Raw genomic sequence first — 26,739 nt, forward strand, 5'->3', positions numbered from 1 at the left:
GCATTTCTGTACAATGCAGCTGAATGGGGCCAGACTATCTTATTTTATTTACTGAAACTATGAAAGCTCCTCCTGCTGGCATCATTGCTGAAATGATCACACCCTCCCCACTGTCGACCCCTCTGCAGTGAAGAGCAGTTTTCTCTTATGTCCTATGTGAGACAGCCTTTTGGAAGGGCTTGGTTCTCTCCGTGGGATATTTTCCTGACTAAAAATTGCAGTTTGGACTACATGGACTTCATCATTCTAAAAAGCCGCCAGGCACTGAATTCTGAGATATTTGCAGATATTAGGACATTACTGTGAAGTCTCAGATAACACTGAGTAAATGTTGACTTAGCAATCACAGTACTACTTTTAAAATCTAAGCTTATTGAGAAGAAGCTGTAATATCCCCATGTGATTAGACCAAAACCAGGCAATGAGGAGGTTCACAACGTCCTGTGTGATATTTTGTAACTTAAGTACTTTCTTTGATTGCTACATTTTAAATAATAATAATTAAAAAGTAATTCACAGAGAATGCTTTAGAGCAGATATGGAGAAAACTGAAAAACTTGCTCTGCGATCAGTTAACTTTATATTGCTAAAAGAGGGATCAAGCCTTTTAACTTGATATTTAATTTCTGGTAGATTGGTCCAGAATCCTTCAAAATTAAAATGATATTGCCCACATAATGGCTTGCCCTTTCTTTTCACCACGGTTGGACCTTTTTATTTCCAAATGCTTTTTTTTGTTTGTTTGTATGTTTTTTTTGCAAGCTATAATGGTTTGAGAGCCAACGCAAAAAGTAAATGCAAGAGTGAACACCTTAATAGAAGTATAAAAGATATTTTGGTCACTATTGTGGACAATAACTTGAGTGTAATTTTACAGCAGACTAAATCTTGATATAGAGTAGGGATCAGCAACCTTTGGCACGCGGCTTGCCAGGGTAAACACCCTGGTGGGTCGGGCCATTAAGTTTACCTGCCGTGTCTGCAGCTCTGGCCGATCGTGGCTCCCACTGGCTGTGGTTCGCTGCTCCAGGCCAATGGGGGTGGCGGGAAGCAACGGCCAGCACATCCCTCAGCCCACGCCAAAGGTTGCCGATCCCTGATATAGAAGTTGTTTAAAAAACAACCTGGTAATTCTATTCCATACTGTGGAATTCATAGTTCGTATCCAAACATGTAGGCAGATATAGGATAATCTGCCCTCCTATATTAGGTGGTCTCCTGATTGGCTTAAACTTTGAAGCATAAGGTTTAATATCCCTTTCTAAATTGTTATTAGTTTAATTAACAAAACACTGGCTATTCTTGTATCCATGTAAATGTCCAATTCCTTTTTTCAATGTTGCTAAATTCTTGCCTTAGTGACTTCTTGTGGCAGTGAGTTCCACAGTTTAATTGTGCATTATATGAAAAAGATACTTGCTTTCCTCAACCAACTGAACTATTGATCAGTGTTCAGTGTCTGACACAAGTTATTTTTCTTCATCAGAATAGAGATTTGGCAAACAACTTCAGGTCTGTGATAAAAAGTGTAGTTTGCCCATTGGAGAGAGGTTCAGTTACGTTAATGTAAATCCTTCAGTTTGGAATGGAATTATTCTGGAATTACAATTGCATAACTATGATCAGAGTGCCAGCCACTGTCCTCTTTGAGAATGAAGGAAATTAAAAAGGTATTTAAATCTGATAGGGCTGAAGAGAGACTTGCTTTCCAAGTGTTTGTTAGAGAACTTTGACCACATGAGTTTCATATAATATGTATAACTCCATAGGAGATCTCCTATCTCCCAGGGAGTCTTGTATTTCAATGAAATTAATTATTTCCTCCGAGGAAACCGAAGTGTCTTTTGAATGGTTCTGCAATCTGGGGTTTTATTGAGTTGAATAAGAGATCCGTATTCAGTTGTTTTCACAAATTTAAGGTGGTATGTTGTAATGAAAGAGTATCATTAATATTGGTTGTGTATGCACCCAATGTAATCCTAGTAGAGATGAGCATGCATCTGTGCCTGTTTCAGTGGTGTCTGATACCAAGTGTAAATAAGACTGTGTCAGGTGTCTTCCACCTAAATAATGCACAAACAGGCAGAGAGCTGAACATGGTTCTCAGTGATCAGCAAATAAAGCATGATTCACACCCAGTCTGTTTAGGATCATGTTGGATAGAACTCTCACCATCTTACAAAGACAATGACTATAAGGCTAAAATGTGCAACAACCTGCTCGGAAAACTGGCCTGAACAATATGGGGCACCAATGCCTAAATGTTACGCATTTGAGTTTTGGCATTCTGTTATTCAGCAGTGGAGTATTGCACTCAAGTATGGGCTCACTCATGTAACATGATGATGTATAACTTAATTCCACCATGCATGGTATTTCAGTCACACTTAAATCTACTCCTTTACCAAGGTTACTAGTTCTCTACAATATTGTTCCACCCATTGTTTGCAGAGAGGAAAGCATAGCAAATCTCATGACGAAATTGCATGATATGCCATATGTACCATTAATTAAATACTTGTTTAATCCATCACATGGTTGTCTGCCCTCACGTTGCCCATTGTGGCAAAGTTTACTAGGTGAGGGATTTATGGTAGAACATGTGTGACAAGCTTCATGGTCCTCAGAGAAAGTTAGAAATAATCATCTTGTCTAAGTCCCCACTCATCATCAACCTGGGTTTGATTTACCGTGAAGGAAATGGAGCCCTCTGAACCAGTTTGGACATGGAATTTATACTGAGATGGAATTTCAGTGACATTTTAGAGACAGTCCGTTTGGTCAATATGTGCAGCCATAAACCATGGCACACATTGTTATGGACAGCAAAGTGACTTCACTTCCTGGAGGTCTTTGTGCCTTGAACATCTTTGATAAGAACGCTTGACCAAATTGCATACACCTAATAATAATAATTAATGTAATTAATAACTAAGTAGTTTAAAATAACCTCATCCTATGCCTTTTGATGAAGCTGAGCTTGTAATCACTTATATATTCTCTCCCCCACCCCCCTCCATACTAGTGCCGTTGATGCAAACTTGAACTGAGCATATTTCTGTTTAGGGCAATGAATATTAGAAGGTTATTGAAGAATCTAAATGGTTGGCAGGCTCATATGGTGTCTTGAAGATCATTTACTACTCTCTCCAAGGTATTTCCTGTAACGATTTGCTAGATATACGCCTCTTAAGTAGTCTCAACAGGACTCCTAGAATAATTATGATGGAAATTATTATTTATATGCATCACAGTAGTGCCTAGGGACTGAATACTGATGATGCTGTGCCTTCATTTCTAGAACATTTTAAGCTCTTTTTTCAATTTTCTGCTGAATATTTATTACATTAAAGGAGGAAATATGACAAATATCTGTTCCTAAAACTAAAGAAATAAGAATGTGATCTGAAGTGCTTGCAAGATAATGTTACATGGTTAAAAATATTCAGCAAGAGATATTAAGTGACAGTTGCTCCAGAAAATGGAGATACGGATAGTGCGTAGTATAACTCTCCAAATGTATATGAGATTCCTCTCTGCAAAAGGCTGACTTATTTGTACCTTTGTCTGCACTGGGAGTTGTAGATCTACCTAGAAGGACAGTTAACGTAATAGTCTCATGCTATCTAAAATACATGAAATTGTTGGCACTTGCAGCATGAAATCATTTAAGGTTGTGCAGTACTGAGGCTAGCAATATTTGAGATGTAAATGCTCCCCACATTGGTTGCTTCATTTAATACCTACCATAGTGACTACAACATTGCCGAATGGGAGAGGCCCTCTCTGATTTTTAACATGTAAAAAATATTGTAATTGTCCTCCCCTGCCCCCTTTTAAAGATGTATGGACTTTCTAATCTAGTTCTGCTTGAAAGGCCGTCTTTACCATAAATCTGGCGTGGTCCTCTTGTTTCTAAACATGCTTTTTACTATATTACTCGCTCCTTGTTACTGTTGCAAGATAAGATAAATTTTGCCCTCATGAATGCATGGGATTTCCTGTGACTTAAGTGAGAGCCAAGGATTCCACCATGGGGAGAAACTTGGTTGTAAGCTTTAACTCCTCGAATGCTTTTTCTCTTCTCAGATTCTCATGTTGCAAAATTTTCTGATTCCTAAATAGTCACATACAAAATCCTGCTTTATAGGCTAGAGAAATGCAAATACTTTATAATCAATTCACAGCCTTTTTCACTTAGAGCTAAACAGTCCTTTTTTTTTTGCAATATTATTTTCTCTTTCATTCCCATCAATCAACATAATTGTTTTCTACTGGCAACTGGCTTCAGTGTAGATCTTTGATCCCTTTTGTGCGTGAGAGAGAGGCAGAGGTTGACTGAAGAATATGTTTGAGAGAACATGCTCTACTTATTGTTTGTACTTTGGTAGAGCGCTCAGATCCCACATAGGTAGTTCTTTCTCCTCTCTCTCCCCACATCTGAAATGTGAAGTTACCCAGGTCACCTGAAGGTGGTACTTAAAAATGTAGGATCTTAGCAGCTAGCCATTGTCAAACATCAGACCGGAGGATTTTTGAAGAACAAATTGATCTTGCTTTCTAGTGTGTGATTGCTCTCTCACTCATGTCATCTGCTTCTATGCAAGTGTGTGCAAATGTAGTATCTGGGATCTTAAACTTGTGTTGAGAGAGCAGGACTGAGCCATGACTGTCTTTATATCTGTCCTATGTGGTATGCAGCAGTTTGGATTAGAACTCTAATGATTAGCTAGGCACGGCTATTTTTGTAGATATCATCTTTATGTCAATCCATCCAGATTCATGGGGGAGGGGGAGAGGGGAAGGGTGGCCTCATCAGCTCTTGCCTGTCATGTTTTGCCAGAACCACAATATGTCTTGCCAGTAAAGTTTGGTATTGTAACTATTAAAGGCATGCTTGTTAAATCTGTTAAGAGCAGTCTCTTAAGGGTTCTCTTAAATTTGTGTATCAGATGTATTTGCTCCTGGCCCACCAACTGAGATCTGATAGGCATTAGTCATATGCTGTGTTTTGATTTCAATTGTGAAAAGTAGTACAAGAGCTAAAAAAATCCAAAGGGCAGGATATTCTGGACATTCCAAGAAGATCACAAAATTCTAGGCCCTCAGAATTGTAAATCAGCAGTAGCTGACTCTGCCAGATTTATTTCTGATTCTGTAGGAAAGTGAGAGAAGTTCAAAGAAATGTCTTAACCAAATTTTAAAACCAATGTGGCTGATGCAGACAGTAAAGATCTGTGGGAATAGAGCTAGCTCTTGTGGAACTTGGTCAGCCTGAAGAACCTTCATGATGTGTATTAATTGACTCTGACATGCCCTTGGGGTGCCCCTCTTCACTCCTTCCTTCCCCATCCACATCCGACATCCCAGACATAGGCCCATACCCCTCATGGTTTATAAAAACTAGGGAGGGGCTCAAACAGCATGAATTTATGATTTACGGCCCTCCAAATTCACGGCCATGAAAAACAGGTCACAGACCATGAAATCAGACCTCCCTAGTGAAATCTAGCTATTGGAGGGGAGAGGCAGGACTGGGGGCACCTCAGCCCAGGCTCCTACTGTGCATTGGGCTCCAGGTGCTAGTCTGCCAGGCTAGGGAGGGACAGGACTTCCTCTTTCCCTGCATGGTTGCTCTTGGCGGGAGATCAGACCCACCTCTGGGTATCTCCCCCGGCTACAGGAAGCTCTGTGATTGTGCTGCCTTCACAGCCCAGCTCTGAAGGCAGCACAGAAGTAAGGGTGGCAATCCTGCAACAACTTTACAACCCCCTTTTGTGGCTGAACACTCACAGTTACAACACTGTGACATTTCAGATGTAAACACCTGAAAATGTGAACTTGACCAATTAAAAAACCCTCTGGCCATGAAATTGACCAAAATGGACTGCGAATTTGGGTCCTATTTATGGGACATAATGATGTACTGTTAGAATTTTGCACTGAGAGCCAGAGCCTCAGTAGGTTTTAAATTCATTTTCTTCCATTGATTTCAGCAGAGCTACATAGAATAGCACCTGCTGAGGATCTGGTGCAAAGTTACCGCATAATAGAGCAGCTCTTGTCTGACTTCTCCGCCACCTTCATTGAATCATAGACTTTAAGGTCAGAAGGGACCATTATGATCATCTAGTCTGACCTCTTCCACAACGCAGGCCACAGAATCTCACCCATCCACTCCTGTATCAAGCCACTGAAATCCTCAAATCATGGTTTAAAGACTTCAAAAGGTGCAGAGAACCTTTCAGCAAATGACCCGTGCCCCACACTGCAGAGGAAGGCAAACCCCGCCCTGGGCTTCTGCCAATCTGCCCTGGAGGAAAATTCCTTCCCAACCCCAAATATGGCGATCAGTTAAACCCTGAGCATGTGGGCAACACTCACTAGCCAGACACCCAGGAAAGAATTCTCTGTAGTAACTCAGATCCCACCCCATCTAACATCCCATCACAAGCCATTGGGCATATTTATCGCTAGTAGTCAAAGACGAATTAATTGCCAAAATTAGGCTATCCCATCATACCATCCCCTCCATAAATTTATCAAGCTTAGTCTTGAAACCAGATATGTCTTTTGCCCCAACTACTCCCCTTGGAAGGCTATTCCAGAACTTCACTCCTCTGATGGTTAGAAACCTTTGTCTAATTTAAAGTCTAAACTTCCTGATAGCCAGTTTATATCCATTTGTTCTTGTGTCCACATTGGTACTGAGCTTAAATAATTCCTCTCCCTCCCTGGTATTTATTCCTCTGATTATAGAGAGCAATCATATCTCCCCTCAGCCTTCTTTTGGTTAGGCTAAACAAGCCAAGCTCTTTGAGTCTCCTTTCATATGACAGGTTTTCCGTTCCTCGGATCATCCTAGTAGCCCTTCTCTGAACCTGTTCCAGTTTGAATTCATCCTTCTTAAACATGGGAGACCAGAACTGCACACAGTATTCCAGATGAGGTCTCACCAGTGCCTTGTATAATAGTAACACCTCCTTATCTCTACTGGAAATACTTCGCCTGATGCATCCCAGGACCGCATTAGCTTTTTTAAAATGGCCATATCACATTGGTGGGTCATGGTTGATCATAGGATGACTAATACTCCGAGGTCCTTCTCCTCTTATGTTACTTCCAACTGATGCATCCCCAGATTATAATTATAGTTCTTGTTATTAATCCCTAAATGCATGATCTTGCACTTTTCACTATTAAATTTCATCCTATTACTATTACTCCAGTTTACAAGTTCATCCAGATCTTCCTGTATGATATCCCGGTCCTTCTCTGTATTAGCAATACCTCCCCAGCTTTGTGTCATCTTCAAACTTCATTAGCACATTCTCCCTTTTTGTGCCAAGGTTAATAATAAAAAAAATTAAATAAGATTGGTCCCAAAACCGATCCCTGAGGAACTCCACTAGTAACCTCCTTCCAGTCTGACAGTTCACCTTTCAGTACGACCTGTTGTAGTTTCCCCTTTAACCAGTTCCTTATCCACCTTTCAATTTTCATATTGAGCCCCATCTTTTCCAATTTAGCTAATAATTCCCCATATGGAACCGTATCAAATGCCTTATTGAAATCGAGGTAAATTAGATCCACTTCATTTTGTTTGTCTAATAAATATCTGTTACCTTCTCAAAGAAGGAGATCAGGCTGGCTTGGCACGATCTACCTTTTGTAAAACCATGTTTTATTTTGTCCCAATTACCATTGACCTCGATGTCCTTGACTACTTTTTTCTTCAATTTTTTTTCCAAGACCTTGCATACTACAGATGTCAAACTGACAGGCCTGTAGTTGCCCGGATTACTTTTTTTCCCCTTTCTTAAAAATAGGAACTATGTTAGCAATTCTTCAGTCATACGGTACAACCCCTGAGTTTACAGATTCATTAAAAATTCTTGCTAGTGGGCTTGCAATTTCATGTGCCAGTTCCTTTAATATTCTTGGATGACGATTATCTGGGCCACACAGATTTAGTCCCATTAAGCTGTTCGAGTCTGGCTTCTACCTCGGATGTGCTAATATCTACCTCCATACCCCCATTCCTATTTGTCATCCTACCATTATCCTTAAGCTCCTCATTAAAGACTGAGGCAAAGTATTTGTTTAGATATTGGGCCATGCCTAGATTATCCTTAACCGCCACTCCATCCTCAGTGTTTAGCAGTCTCACTTCTTCTTTCTTTGTTTTCTTCTTATTTATACGGCTATAGAACCTTTTACTATTGGTTTTAATTCCCTTTGCAAGGTCCAACTCTACATGGCTTTTGGCCTTTCTCACTTTATCCCTACATGTTCTGATCTCAATAAGGTAGCTTTCCTTTCTGCTCCCTCCCTTCTTCCACTCCTTGTAGGCTTTCTGCTTTTTCTTAATCACCTCTCTGAGATGCTTGTTCATCCAGCTTGGTCTACAAGTCCTGCCTATGAATTTTTTCCCCTTTCATGGGATGCAGGCTTCTGATAGTTTCTGCAACTTTGACTTGAAGTAATTCCAGGCTTCCTCCACCTTTAGATCCACAAGTTCTTCAGTCCAATCCTTTTCATATAAAGATACAAAGCCCCTCCCCCACCTCTTCCACAAGGCCCCGCCCCCGCCCTGCCTCTTCCCACCCTTTCCCTGCCCCATTCCAACCCCTTCAGTCCAATCCACTTCCCTAACTAATTTCCTTAATTTTTTAAAGTTAGCCCTTTTGAAATAAAAAACCCTAGTCATAGATCTGTTTTTGTTTATCCTTCCATTTAGTTTAAACTGAATTAGCTCATGATAGCTCAAACCAAGGTTGTCCCCTACAACCATTTCTTCTATGAGGTCCTCACTACTCACCAAAACCAAATCTAAAATGGCATCCCCTCTTGTTGGTTCAGCAACTAATTGGTGAAGAAATCCATCAGCCATCACATCCAGAAAAATCTGAGCCCTATTTGTTATTACTAGCACTTGTCCTCCAATCTCTATCTGTTAGTCGCCCATGATCACACAATTCCCATTAGTATTTACTTCATTAAAAACATAAAAAAGGTCTCTATCCATATCCAGATCAGATCCCGGCGGTCTATAGAACACCCCGAGCACTATCTCATGGGAGGCTCTAGTAGCTTTCTTCCCCAATGTGATTTTTGCCCAGACAGACTCACTCTTATCCATTCCATCCCTTCTTATTTCTTTACAGTCTACCTCATCATTGATATACAATGCTACTCCACCTCCTTTGCCTTTATTTCTGTCTTTCCCAAACAGCACATACCCTTCAATACCTGTACTCCAGTCATGACTACTATTCCACCATGTTTCTGTTATCCCTATAATATCTGGTTTCACTTCCTGCACCAATAACTCTAGTTCCTCCATTTTGTTACCTAGGCTCCTCGCATTGGTGTACAAATGTCTTAATTCTTGCTGTTCGGCTTCACTCACATTCTTTACCTGATTAGGCCCAGATGTCCTCCTGCCAGTATCACCTATTAGAATTGTATCTACAGTACCCTTCCTCCTTATATCCATTCTCCTGCCCATGACAGTATCCTTTCTTGCTTCGTTTTCTTCCCTCTCAATGTTAAAATCCGGCGTGGAGATTACCTGGACATCTCCCAACCATCTCCCCCCAGTTCCTAGTTTAAAGCTCTCTTAATCGGTTGTGCCAGCCTCCATCCTAGAAATCTGTTTCCCTCACTACTCAGGTGAAGTCCATCCTGAGAGAACAGTCCTCTGTCCATGAATGCCTCCCAGTGGCCATACATCCCAAAGCCCTCCTTATAGCACCACTGCCTGAGCCATCTGTTGATCGCCATAATGTTGTCACACGTTTGTTGCCCTTCTCTAGGAACAGGCAGAATCCCACTGAAGATCACCTGAGCCTCGGTTTCCTTAAGCGTCTTCCCCAGCCTCTCCTGATATGTTCCAGCGAGAATCTAGCTGTTTCATTCATTCCCACATGAAGGACAATCAGTGGATTCTTTCCCGCTCCCATTAGGATCCTCTTCAGCCTCAGGTCCACATCCCATATCTTAGCACCCAGCAGACAGCACACCCTTCTGTTCCTTGGATCAGTTCTGGTTACAGTCCTGTCTCTTCTTGTCAGTAAGGAGTCCCTAATCATGTAGACCTGCCTTTTCCTGGTGACGGTGTGATTCCCTGGTCCCTCTGGCTGCAAGTCCTCTTGATTCCTATTCACCCTTGCAGTCCTCTGCAACCCATCCCGTATCCTCCTGGGGCTCATGTTTGGTGTCTTCTCCATTAACTCTTTCCCTCTCTTTATAGGGCTAGCTCCTCTTCTCTTCTTCCTTGCCCTCTCACCTTCAGTGACCACCTGCTGTGCCCCTTCTTCATTTTCTAACTACGCAAACCTGTTCATGAGCTCTATTGCTCCTTCACTAGCCCGTCTTTTCCTCTGCCTGGTTTGCTTAGTCACATGCTTCCACCATCCACTTTCCTCACCCAGCAGTCTCCCCTCAGAGTTCTTTGGTCCTGCTTCTGTCTGCAAGTCTGAGCTTTTCCCTTTGGCCTCATCATGTCTTTGCTTCATCATCCACTCGAACCCCCTTCTAAACTCAACCAGAGTTTCCATCTGCATCTCCAGTCCTCGGATTTTTTCTTCCATCAGCTCTATCAGGCGGCACTTCATGCAGATGAAACTTTTATCAGGTACCCCCTCCAGGATCAGGTACATGCCGCAGCTTCCACATCCAGTCATCTTCATTGTGTCTTCCACTGCTTGGGTCATTACAACTGCTGCCTCTGTGTCCGTCATAGGCTTCCCATCTAAATCCTATAAATCTGGGAAACACAAACCAACCCAAAACACCACCACCCACAGCAAAACAAACCCCCAACAAGCACCAAGACACTGCTAGAACACTGCGCACTCCCTTCAGTAGCCTGTGTGTTCTTCTGCCTGCCTTTCTTAGTCAAACTCCCCTGTTTACAGGTCTGTTTGCTGGCTCCTGTGCCGCTGCAGCTGTCATGCTGCCCTTCTTTCTCTTAATGGCGGTCATCTCCCACATTCCCGCTGAAAGTTTGCAGGTACCTACACTGAGGAATGATGCTACCACATAGCTGCCTTTCTCTTCTGAATTACTTTACAGCCCATCCTACAATTTTAAAGTGAATTGGCTCCCTTTGCACTAGAGGAAACCCAAATACTGGACTATTCTCCTTCAACCTGATCATCTGTGGTGGTCATTCAGTATTCACGTGGGGCTTAGAAGACCAGTCACTATACTTCAAGAGAGGAAAAAGGAGAAGTTACTTGGCCATTCATTTCTTGCATTCCTCTTCCCAAGGTCTTGAGATGCCATAGGATGGGTGGGAAGGAGCTTAGGTGACTGATTTTGCAGCAGTAGTGCCTACACTATTGCCAGGATGATTGAGAGTTGAATGCTCACTCTCCCTTAAGCCAAACCCTCTGTACACTTTTATCTGGTAAGTGCTCAAACTACGGAAGGGAGTCTAGGCACGTCTCTTAACCAGGCTGCCTGGTGTCTCCTGGCCTTTGTTTCCAGTCCTCTTCCTAGAATGCAGTCAGATCTTATTTGCTCTTACCATTGTCAGCTAACCAGCTTCTAAATGATAATATTAGAAATATGTATGCTGCAGTCTTGTGCACCTGCATGCAAATTGCTTTAAGAATATCATCTTCATCCAGTCATCTTCATTGTGTCTTCCACTGCTTGGGTCATTACAACTGCTGCCTCTGTGTCCGTCATAGGCTTCCCATCTAAATCCTATAAATCTGGGAAACACAAACCAACCCAAAACACCACCACCCACAGCAAAACAAACCCCCAACAAGCACCAAGACACTGCTAGAACACTGCGCACTCCCTTCAGTAGCCTGTGTGTTCTTCTGCCTGCCTTTCTTAGTCAAACTCCCCTGTTTACAGGTCTGTTTGCTGGCTCCTGTGCCGCTGCAGCTGTCATGCTGCCCTTCTTTCTCTTAATGGCGGTCATCTCCCACATTCCCGCTGAAAGTTTGCAGGTACCTACACTGAGGAATGATGCTACCACATAGCTGCCTTTCTCTTCTGAATTACTTTACAGCCCATCCTACAATTTTAAAGTGAATTGGCTCCCTTTGCACTAGAGGAAACCCAAATACTGGACTATTCTCCTTCAACCTGATCATCTGTGGTGGTCATTCAGTATTCACGTGGGGCTTAGAAGACCAGTCACTATACTTCAAGAGAGGAAAAAGGAGAAGTTACTTGGCCATTCATTTCTTGCATTCCTCTTCCCAAGGTCTTGAGATGCCATAGGATGGGTGGGAAGGAGCTTAGGTGACTGATTTTGCAGCAGTAGTGCCTACACTATTGCCAGGATGATTGAGAGTTGAATGCTCACTCTCCCTTAAGCCAAACCCTCTGTACACTTTTATCTGGTAAGTGCTCAAACTACGGAAGGGAGTCTAGGCACGTCTCTTAACCAGGCTGCCTGGTGTCTCCTGGCCTTTGTTTCCAGTCCTCTTCCTAGAATGCAGTCAGATCTTATTTGCTCTTACCATTGTCAGCTAACCAGCTTCTAAATGATAATATTAGAAATATGTATGCTGCAGTCTTGTGCACCTGCATGCAAATTGCTTTAAGAATATTTAGCAAGTCAAATGTGACCCTGATTTTTCAGACTGGTCGTCCATTTGTGCATGTAAAAAACAAAACTCACAATTTTGTGCTCACAATGAATGGCTTGGGAAAAGAATTAAAAACACTCCCCACCCCCAAAATGGAGACCTTTCTATGTGAAAATCAGTCTAAATGTTTAAAGTTTTAAACATTCTTTTTCTTTTTAATCATAATGGGAAAAAGTCTATTGACAAGAAAATACGACAGCATGAAAAGTAAAACTGAAGTCTTAAGGAAGTGTTAGTCTACTGAAGCGTATCTATATCCAGAGAGAGAAATTGAGAAGCTTTAAAATCTCATTGAATTATAGAGATGATTGTTTTTTGATACCCATCTTCACTAAAAATCAGTAGTTCCAATTGAAATCCAAAATGGAAATACTCTGCAAAAGTTACTAGTATGGGATGGAAACATCATTTTAAGTTTAGTATTAAACCTTTCATGTATTAATTTGCTTTCTGTAGCCTCATTTCAATGTAAACCTGACATTTTAAAATTCAGGTGGTTACTTTGGAGAGAGAGAGAGAGTGAGAGGGGTTAGGAAAGTACTTACTAGAGAGATGCTTGGAGGATGAGAAATAAACTATTTGTTGCCCAAGGGTATGGAAAATGTAATCGGGGACTTCAGAAAAAGCCAACATTCTTCTTTGCTGCCTTTCTGAAACTACAAAGTGAAAAAACAGATTCTGGACTTTGAATTGGTGTTGGTTAAAAAATGTTAAATTGCAAGTAAGAATTAATGTTTCCCGTGCTATAGCAGCAAAAGAGACTTTTTTCTTTTCTTTTCAGGACATGGTTTTGAGAATAGCGTAGGGGAAAAAAGTATAAATGAATTTCAACTTCAGTCTTCCACAAAAAATATGACAATTAGGTTTATGTAATTCTGATTTATAGATGGAATTCTTAAGCTCTTAGAAGTCTAGAGTTGGAACTAAAAATAATGAAGTAATGCATATGTGTAAAGTATAGGAATTGAAATACTTACATTTCAGGTATGGTGAAAATTCACATTTCCTTTGGGGAACTTAAACTGATTAATTACCCTAAAAGGAAGCAGACACTGCAACTTCTAGATAGCTTCATTTAAAAAGAGCTGCACATTTTAGAACAGGGATCTCAAACTCAAATCACCACGAGGGTCACATGAGGGCTAGTACATTGGGCCGCATCACTGACACCTTTTCATACAAAGATACAAAAGCCCTCCCCACCCCTTCCACAAGGCCCCGCCCCTGCTCCACCTCTTCCCACCCTTTCCCTGCCGCATTTCAACCCCTTCCCCCCAAATTCCTGGCCCCGCCTCTTTTCTGCCTCCTCCCCTGAGCGTGCCACATCTCCGCTCCTCCCCCCTCCCTCCTGGAAAGTCGTAAGCGCCGCCAAACAGCTGTTTGGCAGAGGGAAGCACTGGGAGGTAAGGTGGAGGAGTGGGGATGTGGTGTGCTCGGGGGGCAGAGGCAGGGGGCAGAGGGTGAGGGGAGCTATCTGCAGGGAGTGGTGGTGTTTGAGACCCCTGTTTTAGAACTAGTACTTGTGTGGTCAAAATATGACTGATCTTGTGTATCATCCTAATGCTAGACTTGATTTTTCCTTCTGATTCAAATTACTATACTCAAACAGCTTAAATAGACTAAATCGGGGTGGGGGTGGAGGGAGGCAGATAATCTTCATCCAAAAATATTAAAGGAACTGGCACATGAAATTGCAAGCCCATTAGCAAGAATTTTTAATGAATCTGTAAACTCAGGGGTTGTACCGTATGACTGGAGAATTGCTAACATAGTTCCTATTTTTAAGAAAGGGGGGGGAAATGTATCCAGGTAACTACAGGCCTGTTAGTTTGACATCTGTAGTATGCAAGGTCTTGGAAAAAAATTTTGAAGGAGAAAGTAGTTAAGGACATTGAGGTCAGTGGTAATTGGGACAAAATACAACATGATTTTACAAAAGGTAGATCGTGCCAAACCAGCCTGATCTCCTTCTTTGAGATGGTAACAGATTTTTTTTAGACAAAGGAAACACAGTGGATCTAACTTACCTCGATTTCAGTAAGGCATTTGATACGGTTCCACATGAGGAATTATTAGCTAAATTGGAAAAGATGGGGCTCAATATGAAAATTGAAAGGTGGATAAGGAACTGGTTAAAGGGCAGACTACAACGGGTCATACTGAAAGGTGAACTGTCAGGCTGGAGGGAGGTTACTAGTGGAGTTCCTCTGGGACTGGTTTTGGGACCAATCTTGTTTAATCTTTTTATTACTGAGCTTGGCACAAAAAGAGAGAATGTGCTAATAAAGTTTGCAGATGACACAAAGCTGGGGAGGTATTGCTAATACAGAGAAAGACCAGGATATCATACAGGAAGATCTGGATGACCTTGTAAACTGGAGTAATAGTAATAGGATGAAATTTAATAGTGAAAAGTGCAAGGTCATGCATTTAGGGATTAATAACAAGAATTTTGGTTATAAACTGGGGAGGCGTCAGTCGGAAGTAACAGAGGAGGAGAAAGACCTCGGAGTATTGGTTGATCACAGGATGACTATGAGCTGCCAATGTGATATGGCCATTTTAAAAAGTTAATGCAGTCTTGGGATGCATCAGGCGAGGTATTTTCAGTAGAGATAAGGAGGTGTTAGTACGATTATACAAGGCACTGGTGAGACCTCATCTGGAATACTGTGTGCAGTTCTGGTCTCCCATGTTGAAGAAGGATGAATTCAAACTGGAACAGGTTCAGAGATGGGTTACTAGGATGATCCGAGGAATGGAAAACCTGTCTTATGAAAGGAGACTCAAAGAGCTCAGCTTGTTTAGCCTAACCAAAAGAAGGCTGAGGGGAGATATGATTGCTCTTTATAAATATATCAGAGGGATAAATATCAGGGAGGGAGAGGAATTATTTAAGCTCAGTACCAATGTGAGCACAAGAACAAATGGATATAAACTGTCTATCAGGAAGTTTAGTCTTGAAATTAGACGAAGGTTTTTAACCATCAGAGGAGTGAAGTTCTGGAACAGCCTTCCAAGGGGAGTAGTTGGGGCAAAAGACATATCTGGCTTCAATACTATAGACAATTCTTTCCTGGGTGCTGGCTGGTGAGTCTTGCTCACATGCTCAGCGTTTAGCTGATTGCCATATTTGGGGTCGAGAAGGAATTTTCCTTCAGGGCAGATTGGGCAGAGGCCCTGGAGATTTTTCACCTTCCTCTGCAGCATGGGACACGGGTCACTTGCTGGAGGATTCTCTGCACCTTGAGGTCTTTAAACCACGATTTGAGGTCTTCAATAACTCAGACATAGGTTAGGGGTTTGTTACAGGAGAGATTCTGTGATAGGTGAGATTCTGTGGCCTGCGTTATGGAGGAGGTCAGACTAGATGATCATAATGGTCCCTTCTGACCTTAAAGTCTATGATTCTAATCCAAATGACTTGCAACACACCATTTAGGAAATGTTCCTTTTATTGCAGAATTGTCACCCTCTACCCCCCATTATTTGCATCAAAAACCAGTTTCGAGTTCTAGATGTGAAATTTCCTGAGAGGTCAGCAGAAGAGAGAAACAAGATTTAAAAACATAAATAGACTAATGTCTACAGTTCCCAGATACAGTAGATGGAAGTATTTAAAAATATACACAACACTGTATTCAAAGCTTACTCACATTCTCTTTTGAATTCTTCATATGACTTAACTACAATCTACATTTGATGTCACATACTGTATTTCATATTATCCTAATATAGAGCAGCTAAGTATACAGTCTATTTTAATGGCAAGTTTAAGTTAACATGTTTATCTTGAATTCTGAGGAGTTAGCTTGTTGTGTAATGCTACAAGAATGTAGCCTTTATGGAAGAACATCCTTAGGGTTTTTGTGACTTGCATTCCTTTAGGAATTGAGCAAGATCTGACTGTTAGTATCTTTCCCACAGTATTCATCCCTCTTGTTAAAGGTCATTTCCCTGAGTGTGTAAACAGCACAAAATTTTATTTACAGCACAATGAAATTTAAAATGTCCCAAGGATTACAGTACTACTATTACCATTTACTCCCAGTTTGGCAAATGGACCAAACATTGTTCAAAATATGCAGTAAATCAGTATAATTTAAAAACCGTGTCTGTGGTCAAAATTAAGCTGGTCAGCTTCTCTAGTGCTCTAAGAACATGCTCAGTTCACTGTACACCTCAAACAGTGCTATCATCATTACTATGCTAGCTGCCCCTCTGACCTCTTCTGGCTTTTGAGTGAATGCTGTAGATGTTAGGCCTCAAGCCTTTAACTTTTCTGGGGTGGAATCCCACAATTCTCCTGTTCTTAAACCAAGTTCCAGGCTATGGCACCCCTGAGCATCAACTCTGCTTTCCCAGCAAGTCTCACTGAATGTGGTATCTGTGGGTTTCCCGCCCTCCCATTTTGGGACCTTGCAACCAGCGGTGAATACAATGACCCAAAATAGCCTCCTTAAAACAAAGCATTGTTATTCTGAATGGTAGGAACAAAACATAACAAGAAAGAAGGATTTTAAATACAAGAAAAGGTTTCCCTCAAGTCTCAGACCTAGGACTCTGTCTTACCTCAGACCCCTATATTCTGTGGGTCCGAGTGTCCGTCTGTTCCATAATAGTTTCTTTCCTCTGTCCTCAAGGGACAGAGACAAGTTTTTAAATCCAGCCAAAGTCTTTTTCTTTCAACTCATGTGCTGGGACCTGCCTACCCTTCCCCCTACTGACGTTTTAATCCCCATTCAAAATTAGTATGAAAGACAGCCATCAGCACTTATGGCCCTGCTTTGGGTCTGTTTTTACATAGCTCATTTCCCTTTTGAAGGTTTTTCCCTGCATTATGTTATATAAAGAATCCTCATCACATTGCTACTCCTGTATAAGGGCTTGTCTACACTACAGCTGAAGTTGATATAACTTACGTCCCTTGGTATGAAAAACCACCCCGTGAGCAACACAAATTACATCGACATAAGCATTGTCCACATCAGCTCTAAGTTGGAGGGAGACCCTCTCCTTTCATAGCTTCAGCCTCTCATTGAGGTGGAGTAATGCCAACTGGAGAGTGCTCTCTCATCAGCATGGCATGTCTTCACCAGACGCACTACGGTGGCGCAGCTGCACCGATGTCACACGGTAGCGTAGACTAGCCCTTAGACTATGAAGCTTGTGGTCCAAACTTTTTTCCAAGACTTTGAGGTGAGGTAGAGGAGAAGATGTGTTTTTGTTTGTGTAACTAGCTGATGGAGTTGAAAGTTGCTTTGTAGTCTGACTCTGGCTGGATTCTGAGCTTTTGTATGTTTTTTTTATTATAAATAGAAATTGAAAAAAATATACTATCCAATGGGAAGTGTAAATTTTAATCAAATGTGAATAAATGAAAATCTAACCTGGCTTTTAATCTTGGAGCAGGGGAGAGAAACCTTAAAACCTCTTGGAGGAACTGGCCTTCAGTGATTAATATTTCCATGTGGCCAGCCTGTGCTTTGCTATAATAAGGTACCTTTACAGCCCCCAGATCCTGGGCATTGTCTACTCTAGCCTGGACCCTCAGTTTAAGTTAGAGCAGCACTGATTCGGCATTGACTTTTGGAGAGCAGTGGGCAGAGAGTTTCAGACAGCTGCGGAATGGGGATCACTGTGGAATGGGGATGCCCCATGGCATGTCCCCTGCACCAGCGCCCATGAAGGGGCAATGCAGCAGCTACTGTGGCATTGGTCAACCATTCTAGGATTCCTTTGTAGTGGGAGGAATTCTCAAGAGGTTGGCAAGGCCAGCTTTATCATGGCTTTTGCTGCCACAATGGGCTCGTAAGTCTGGAAGTCTATTAGTCTGTTGTATTTACTGAGCACCATTATTCTCCTAGCCTTGGTGTGCAGCATGTGGATCCAAATTTTCTTGACATCCACCTACTTTTATGCAGTAATTTCAAGTTCTGGATTAGGGATGTAAATAACATGTAAAAATAGTAACCATGTCACTGATTACAATTCTATCAGTTACAGGGTTAAATGTTTACCCCAGAGAGACCCTGGGCACGTGGGGCTGGCAGCTGGGGTGCTGGGCAGAGTTCAGTTGCTAACAGAAACCGATAAGCATCAAGATTATCGGTTATCGGGTTAAACTCTTACATCCTTATTCTGGATCTTCTTCAAATCCAAAGAATTCAGAGCAGCTGGGATAGAAGTCAAGCATTAATTGTTTGAGAACACCGCAGTGCTTGTGTTGCAGGTGTTTCCTAGTGAGGTGGAGTGTTTTTCTCCATACTAGAACTAGATGGTTCTATATTTAAGGAATTCTAAAGAAAAGGGTTGCAAAACACATCTAAATACTAATTGTACTTTCCTACTGTGTATTTCTCTGTATGTTTGATACTGAGCTAAAAAATAGTACCAAATAACGTCTGTCATACTTATTGCAATAGGCTGGAAGAAATTGCTAGAAGAAACTGTGGGTGAGGAGAGGGGAGAATCATGAAAATTGATGGGTTTTATCTAAATCTTTGACCATGTTGGGAATGTCTACGCTGCAAAATGTAATCTGTGGCAGCAAGTCTCCGAGGCTGGGTCTACAGACTGCAACTTGTGGGGCTCATGCTATGGTGCTTAAAATAGCCATGTAGATGTTCTAGCTCAGGCTGTAGATCGAGTCCACCACCTTCCCTGGGCTTCAGCGCCTGAACCGGAACATCTACATGGCTACATTTAGCTTTGCAGCACAAGCATGAGTCTGTAGACTTGGGCTCTGAGACTTGCTGCTGCTGTTGGAGGGTTTTTTTTTTCAGTGTAGAATATAACCATAATGTCTATCTAAAAGTCAGTAACACTTATTTCTACAAAACAAAACAGTAGGTGTTTTGTTTGTTTGTGTGGAATGGGAGAGGTAGTTGAGAGAAGCTGCTGAAAAATATCTGACCAGGTAGCAAAATTACAGCGGGACTCGCCTTAATCGTTAATTACATCACAGCTACAAAGAGAACACCTGCAGACTCCTCCACACCTGTTAAATTTCTCTCACCCTTTTCTTCACCTCTACTTGCTATTTCAACTAAAAAGGACTTAATGAGGCTCCTTTGGGAGCCCACTAATGTTATTTCTTAATCAGTCAGAGGAATGGCAGCTGTTCTTAGTAAATACTGGTGCATTTTCTAACTTATTGAATGGGGTGCAGCTCTCCAAGCCCATACACCTAAAGAATAAAAAAAGATATTGATCTTGGGTGTCTGCTCAATACTGCTAATGTGCTTGTCTCTCTCATGTGTGGCAGGGGTTATAAAGGTATCTGTGGAGACATTAATATATACATTTTTAAACTCAAGATAATTTAATTTTATTTCCCTGAAGTAAAACTCAGAACTGTATGGGGTAATGGTCTAAGACAGCCTAGACCAATATCAATATTGTTGATAAGTGACTAGATAGTAGGAGTGAGTGATCTGGTGGTGATGCAAGTTAGACAGAGTAATTGGAGGCTTTTGGGGAAAGGTTCAGGAAACGAGTAATGGGATACAGCAGCTTGGCATGTGTCATTAGTCATTGAAAACAATTGCCATTTGCATGCCTTTTTAATGATTTAATGGTCTTGGCAACTGCTTGTGACTTTTGTTGATCACCTCCCTGGAGATCAAGCACTGACTGCACACACAGTGAAATATCCTCTCCCGCCTAGAGGGGTCTTCCTAAAGAACACTGGTAGGGCATTGTGGGAAGTTTGCACTCCAATTATTCACACTGATGTGTGACTTTATTTATCAGTTTTCTGACCTCACATGGCTTCCTTTTTTTCCTAAGCAAGTGACAGTATAGTGGCATTAACCTAAGTTACAGCATGTTCTTACAGTCAGGGCTGCCCGGGGCGGGGCAAGTGGGGCAATTTGCCCCGGGCCCTACAGGGGCCCGCGAGCCCTGGCTTGGTGGCGGTCCGGGTCTTCGGCGGCATTTCAGCGGCGGGGGGCCCTTCAGTGCTGCCGAAGACGCGGAGCGACTGGAGGGCCCCCCGCCGCTGAAATGCCGCCAAAGACCCGGACCACTGCTGGGTGAGTACAAGCGCCGCAGCACCCCTGCTTTGCCCCAGGCCCCCTGAATCCTCTGGGCGGCCCTGCTTACGCTACTTTCATTTTCAACTGTGGTGTCACAACAATATGTGTGTTCAAGTTTGCTGTATGTTTAGCTAGAATTCCTCATAGTCTGGAAGGATGGGGAAGTGCAATTGTAAGTGCTGAAACTAAAATGTCAAAAAGAAAATCCCTTTATTTTAGTAGCATTTGCACATTGTACTGATACTGAAATATTTCACTGAAATACTTCACTGTATAAATCAGTTGGCATTTTTAACAGTTAAGTAGCATCCCTCAAGCCTCTTTTAAACTGTAATTTCACTGTTGATATGACTAATATCCCTAAATATCTTGGCAGACTCCATGAGGGCACTGGAAAGTGAAATTGACACTTTCCTTGCTTGGACTTGGCTTGTTCTCAGCTGTGTGCAGCATTTCCTGACAAAGTGTGGCATGAATGTGAAATTATTAAACAAATATTTTAGGCTATATTTCTCAACACAATATCTCCAATTTCTCAATAGTTCCACTGAAAATGAATTCTTAACATGTTCCTTCTCTCCCTCACCCCCTTGTACCTAGATTTTCATGAAAAGAATATTTTTTCAGATACTGGCACTTAGAAAAGTTCTCAGCAAAGTAACTGTTGATGAAGTTTAATGTTATGGTTAAAGTATAGCAAATGGAAGAGATCATGGCTTTAGATGGATATAATCAGGGTCGTCTTTATATTGTGCTGTCAGACCTCAATACCTTGAAAAGATTCCCTAATTCTCTGATATGCTGAGGTTTCTGCAGTAGCATAATATGAACAGAAAAAGCATTCAAAATAAAAACTAAAACTTAGAAATGGATAGGTTTTTTTTTTTAATATTTAAGGTTGCATAGATCAGTAAATATGCAAGTTTACATATAAAAACTGTTTTAGTGGTTAGGTACAGAAAAGGACTAGGTGTAGTGGTGCCATACGAAGGTAAGTACAGTCTGGTACAAGTACAGTAGCTGATGTACAAGTTTTATACAGAGAGAATTGGGGACAATGAAATAAGTAACAAAACCAAATTGTCCAGCTTGATCCCTTCTTCCTCCCTATAACTCCATCCATAGGGACAAAATGCCTATATAATTTTGCCCTGGACAATGCCCTTTGTAAGAGAGATTCCTTGCACTCAGTCTGTAAGATATTAGGAGCTCAGAACATGTGAGATGAAAAATCAGGGAGATGCTGGAGTGTGGGCAAAAAACAGTTATTTTTGATTTAAGCATCATAAAAGCCACTCTAATTCTACACTCCAAAATTCTTCATGTGTCCTATTTTTTTTAAAGCAGCCCAAGCTTCCTATAAATCAGTTACTGCTATCAAAAGCTATGGTTGTAGAGTGGAAGCTACACTCAACCTTAACTGTGGAGATGGCCATAATATTTAAGATATCTGAAAAATGCTGAAGGGTTTCTACTGCTGTTTAATTCCTGTAATCCAGAACAAAATCCCTAGAGAAAAACATTAATAAAAGCTAAGGTCTGAGATATATATAGATAGATAGATATGTTTTTGGTATCAATATAACAAACAAAAGGAGAACCACTTCTCCATTCTCTGTTTGCGGATGCTGAGTTTGAACATGGAGAGGACAGAGGAGGAATCAGGGAATACTATACTGTTGGGTCCTCTTTTGCTCTGTATTTTCCACTTGATCCAATTCAGGAGCACTCCCATAAATAGCACTTCTCTCATTCTGTAAGTTAGAGCAGGGAGAACAAGAGTCTCTACTGGCATGTTTCCCCAGCAACTGCTACGGAGTTATCAAACTATGGGGCAGACCAAAGGGTAATTTTATGCAGGAGCCATTGCTGAAGTGAATTTGAACAATCTCAGGTGGTACGTAATTGCAGTCTAGCTATATATTAAATAGGTCTGCTAGCATCTTCTATTACTAAGCTTGCCTGCTATCTCCCATTATAAGACCTTGCTTATAATTTTGCCAAACTTAAACCATTTGGGATGAAAGATTCCATTCAGAGTGACTGCCTCAGCATATATTTTTCTGGAAAATTTAAGCCAAAATGCTTCAGCCATTTTTAAGAGCAAGGCTAGAGATGTTACAAGGCCTGGTGACCTTTATTTTGAGACGCGCTAGCACCCCCCCCCCCCCCCCCCGTGCTTTGGAGCAGGGACTCAACACTTAGCAGGAGGTGATCTGTACATTAGGGATGTGACTTCTGCTATATTTGTGAAAATCCATCTGAATGTGGTCAATGTATAAGCCTTTCAAAAACCACAGATTGTACATGATCGTTAGAGACTCTTTCAAGGTTTTTAGCAGCTAAATTCCAGCTGCATTGGTCTGTCCTTCCAAGACTTTCCTTGCAATTGTTGCTCTAGGCTTTTGAAGGCTGGGGCTGATCACTGACATTGAGTGCAGGGAGAATTGTGTGATCAGTGCCCTGCCAGTTAGGCCCTGGGATCATGGAGAAGGAAGCTGCTTGATTTGAATGCAGAGGAGGAAATAATTAGATGTGGGGTTGGAGGAAACTGGGGCAAGAGGCTAGCAATGGTGAGGGGGGAAGCTAGAACTAGTAATTGGAGTGGGTTGGAGACTGGGACTGCCTAGGCAAGGAAACTAGGAAACAATGAGTTGTGGGGTGGGAGGAAGGTGGTGGTGGTAGTAAGACAGATCTGATCTGGTGCCTAGGAGTGCTGGGTGGTGGTGGTGCGGAGAACTAAGACTGGCTGGTAGAAGAGACTGAGACAAGGAACTGAGAGCTACTGGGAATGATTAGCAAGGAGACTGAGACAGTGAGTCCAGAGAATTGAGACTACTGCTTGCTAAGCAAGGAGACTGGGACTGGGATGAGAAACATCATAAATGGAAATTGGGACTGTCTAGAGGAAGAGTACAGGATGCAGACCCAGGGTTGAATCAGGGACAGGTTGGAGAGGACTAGGCAGAAGGGTTAAAGCTTTCAGGGAGGAAGAAATTGTGGCCAATGGGAGCTGCTGGGGCGGTCCCTGTAGGCGTGGGCAGCGCGCACAACATAGAACCACCAGGCCACCCCTGTGCATAGGAGCTGGATGTGGCGGCTACTTCCGGGAGCTGTGTGGAGCCTGGGCAAGCAGGTGGCCTGCCTTAGCCCCATTGCACCACTGACCAGGAGCCACCTGAGGTAAGCGCTGCCCGGCTGGAGCCTGCACCCTGAATCCTCTCCTGCACCCCAACACCCTGCCCCAGGTCGGCACCCCCTCCCATACCCTAACTCCCTCCTTTACCCTGCCCCAGCCCAGAGCCCCCACCTGCACCCCAAATCCCTCATCCCTGGACCCACCCCAGAGCCTGCACCCCCAGCCAGAGCCCTAATCCCACCCCAGTCTGGAGCTCACTCCCACACCCTGGCCCCACCCCAGAGCCCTCACCACCTCCCACACCCCTGCCCCAGCCCAGTGAAAGTGAGTGAGGGTGGGGGAGAGCAAGTGACAGAGGAAGCAGGGTTGGACTGAGTGGGGGGGCGGGGCCTCAGAGAAGGGGCAGGGCAAGGGTGTTTGGTTTTGTGAGATTAGAAAGCTGGCAACCCTACTTCCAGATTCTGCAATAAATGAGGCAGGGGTCCTACAGACAACAGCCTCTTTCACTATTCATTTGCAGAACAAGTCCATCCCATGGACTGAATGAAATGGGTCCCATGGAAGATATGGTTGTAACGATTACAACCTATATCATAATGCATATGCTCAAAGGGGTCACATTAAGGCTGCATGGGCAAGAATTCATAAAATTCATAAAATTTCCTAAATTTTGAGTGCTTGATTTGCAACCCGAATAAAGTTTTCATCCTTTTTCACATGTGTAATATTTAATGCAAACTGATCCAGAATGCAAGATTATGTGCCTATAAATTATGAAGCAGTGTGATCCATTGCTAGTACTGTACAGGAGCTATGTAAAAATGGTGCAGTGGAACCTACACGTGTTGCAGTAACTTCAAAGTATCTGTGTAATAGAAAAAATACAGTGCGGATTGTCTCTGAGAGAGGATGTGAGATTGCATCACACTAAAAGGTGAAAAACCTACATTTAATCACTTATACTAGAAACAAGTAATGGCATATCTTTCAAGTCTTTAATTTTTCATTCAACTGCTCCAGTCCAATGGTATTTAATTAAACAAACCTGCCTTCAGTTGGCCTTGTGACTTGGGCTGCCTCGCAGTAGTAATAAAGGGAATGACTTTGTAGGAATGCAGAGTTGTGAAACAGAGCAGAGGTAACATGTTAAGTCTGGTGAGAGTAGGGAATTGCTGGAAGGATGAATTTGAGCAGAACCACTAAGTTAGTGCCCTTCACAATCTTTGTCACATCAGTAACAGCAAGATTGTAACATGGTTCAATCCTGTGTCCTTTTTAACCCAATGGTAAAATGCTGCAGGATAAGATCAAATTATTTAGTATCAGTATGAGGTTACAAAAAACATTGTTTTAGCCCAATGTTACTCTTGTTAGTTTTGCACAAAACTAAGTAAATACTAAACTTGCATAACATAATAATTGTAGCCCTTTAACTATATTGGTTTGAAACTGAAACAGGTAAATTTTTACAATTTCTAGGATAGGTAGTGATGCTGGTATAACGATGCTTGATATTGGTATGATATAATTCTTGGTGCATTGGGAGAGAGGTATGGTCATGGTCTACCCAGGTACATCATCTCTGGGGTTTCCAGTGCTAGCACTAGCAGGTAAAAACCCTGCCCCTGTGCTTTGGGGAGTGCAAGCAGCAGTATGGTATATGCACAGCACTGGTGAGAAATTCCACCCTCTCGCCATATCCACAGAAAAATTACAATAGTCCTGTGTTTTGTGGGGGAGACTTTCAAATCCGGGACATCTCCCACAGAAAAGTCAATGGGACTACTAACTGCCCTTTATGCCTTTTGATATTCTCCTCCGTATTTCAGACTGTATATATCTTTTAAGTTCTTGTAACAAGGCACATTTTATAAACAACCTAAGCAGAATTGGTCTGCTTAGCAGACCTCCCAGGAAAACACTTAACTGATAATATTTGCTCTTTAATACTAATATTCCATATTTTTACTGTCAATATTTTATCTCCCTCGAGTCCATTAGTACAGAATGAAGTTTAAAAATGTTCTCACTGACCCAACTTCTACCCTCTCTCAAGCATGCTCAATTCACATAAAAGTTTAAGTGTGCGTGTATCTGAATTTGGCCTGCTGTCTGGAAAGGTAGTTTTTAATTTTCCCAACTCCTCTTTATGGTCTTCCACTTCAGTATTTGCAGATTCCACAAATCTTTGTGGTCATTTTTTGGTTTCCTTTGGCTCCGCGAGTAAGCTTTCTAGCAATGGAGTTGACATTTTGGGTATGGTGTCAGTCTTTATTGTATTCACTTAAGAATAGAGAGCTCCATACAAGAAAAAAGAAAGGAAGCTTTTCCCAGCATATTTTCATTAGCCACGAGAGTTCTCTTTATTTTATTCACTAATTATGGAAAGTTTACAGGTGAGTGGCAGCACAGCAATGAGCGCTTAGGTGCTGTAGGTAGTGGTTTGGTGTATCTTTGAAAATACACTTGTAAGTGAAATATTTCTGCTATCGGGAATGTTACAAATTGGCTGCTCCAATAAGTGAGGGAAATTAACTGGATTTTTAAAAAAAAATCCGCAAACTTCTTTTGCCCCCCTGTTCAGAACCAGCAGCAACAGAAATTACACTGGTTCCATGTTCATCTGCTAGAAAAGGGAGAAAATCAGTCTCCTTCCCTCCTTCTGTCAACAAACACCAACTCTCAGGATCTCCACAGTATTCCAGCATTCCAGTCCTTGGATTTTTGGTTGACTGGTCCACAGCTGTTGGTAAAACAGAAATCTCAAGTCTGTATACAAAATGGCACAGCTCTTTGGGACTAACAGTAGACACATCTCTTGGCACTGCATCTCTTGGCACTGCATCAATTAGCCACTTAATTGGCCGCCTTCCACTATATTTATAAACCTTCTCATCTTTGTGCTCTTATTGGCTCATGTCTCCAGAGTGGTGTGACCTGG

At 42.1% G+C, this 26,739-nt stretch overlaps 1 protein-coding gene across 12 annotated transcripts in view; it reads left to right on the forward strand.

The window, feature by feature from the left end:
- The window catches only part of SPSB4 (splA/ryanodine receptor domain and SOCS box containing 4), a 334,027-nt gene that overhangs the window by 189,195 nt on the left and 118,093 nt on the right, over positions 1-26,739 (forward strand). The window lies entirely within an intron of this gene.

This window comes from Mauremys reevesii, linkage group 9 (genome assembly GCF_016161935.1).
Source record: "Mauremys reevesii isolate NIE-2019 linkage group 9, ASM1616193v1, whole genome shotgun sequence".
NCBI classification, from domain to species: domain Eukaryota; kingdom Metazoa; phylum Chordata; order Testudines; family Geoemydidae; genus Mauremys; species Mauremys reevesii.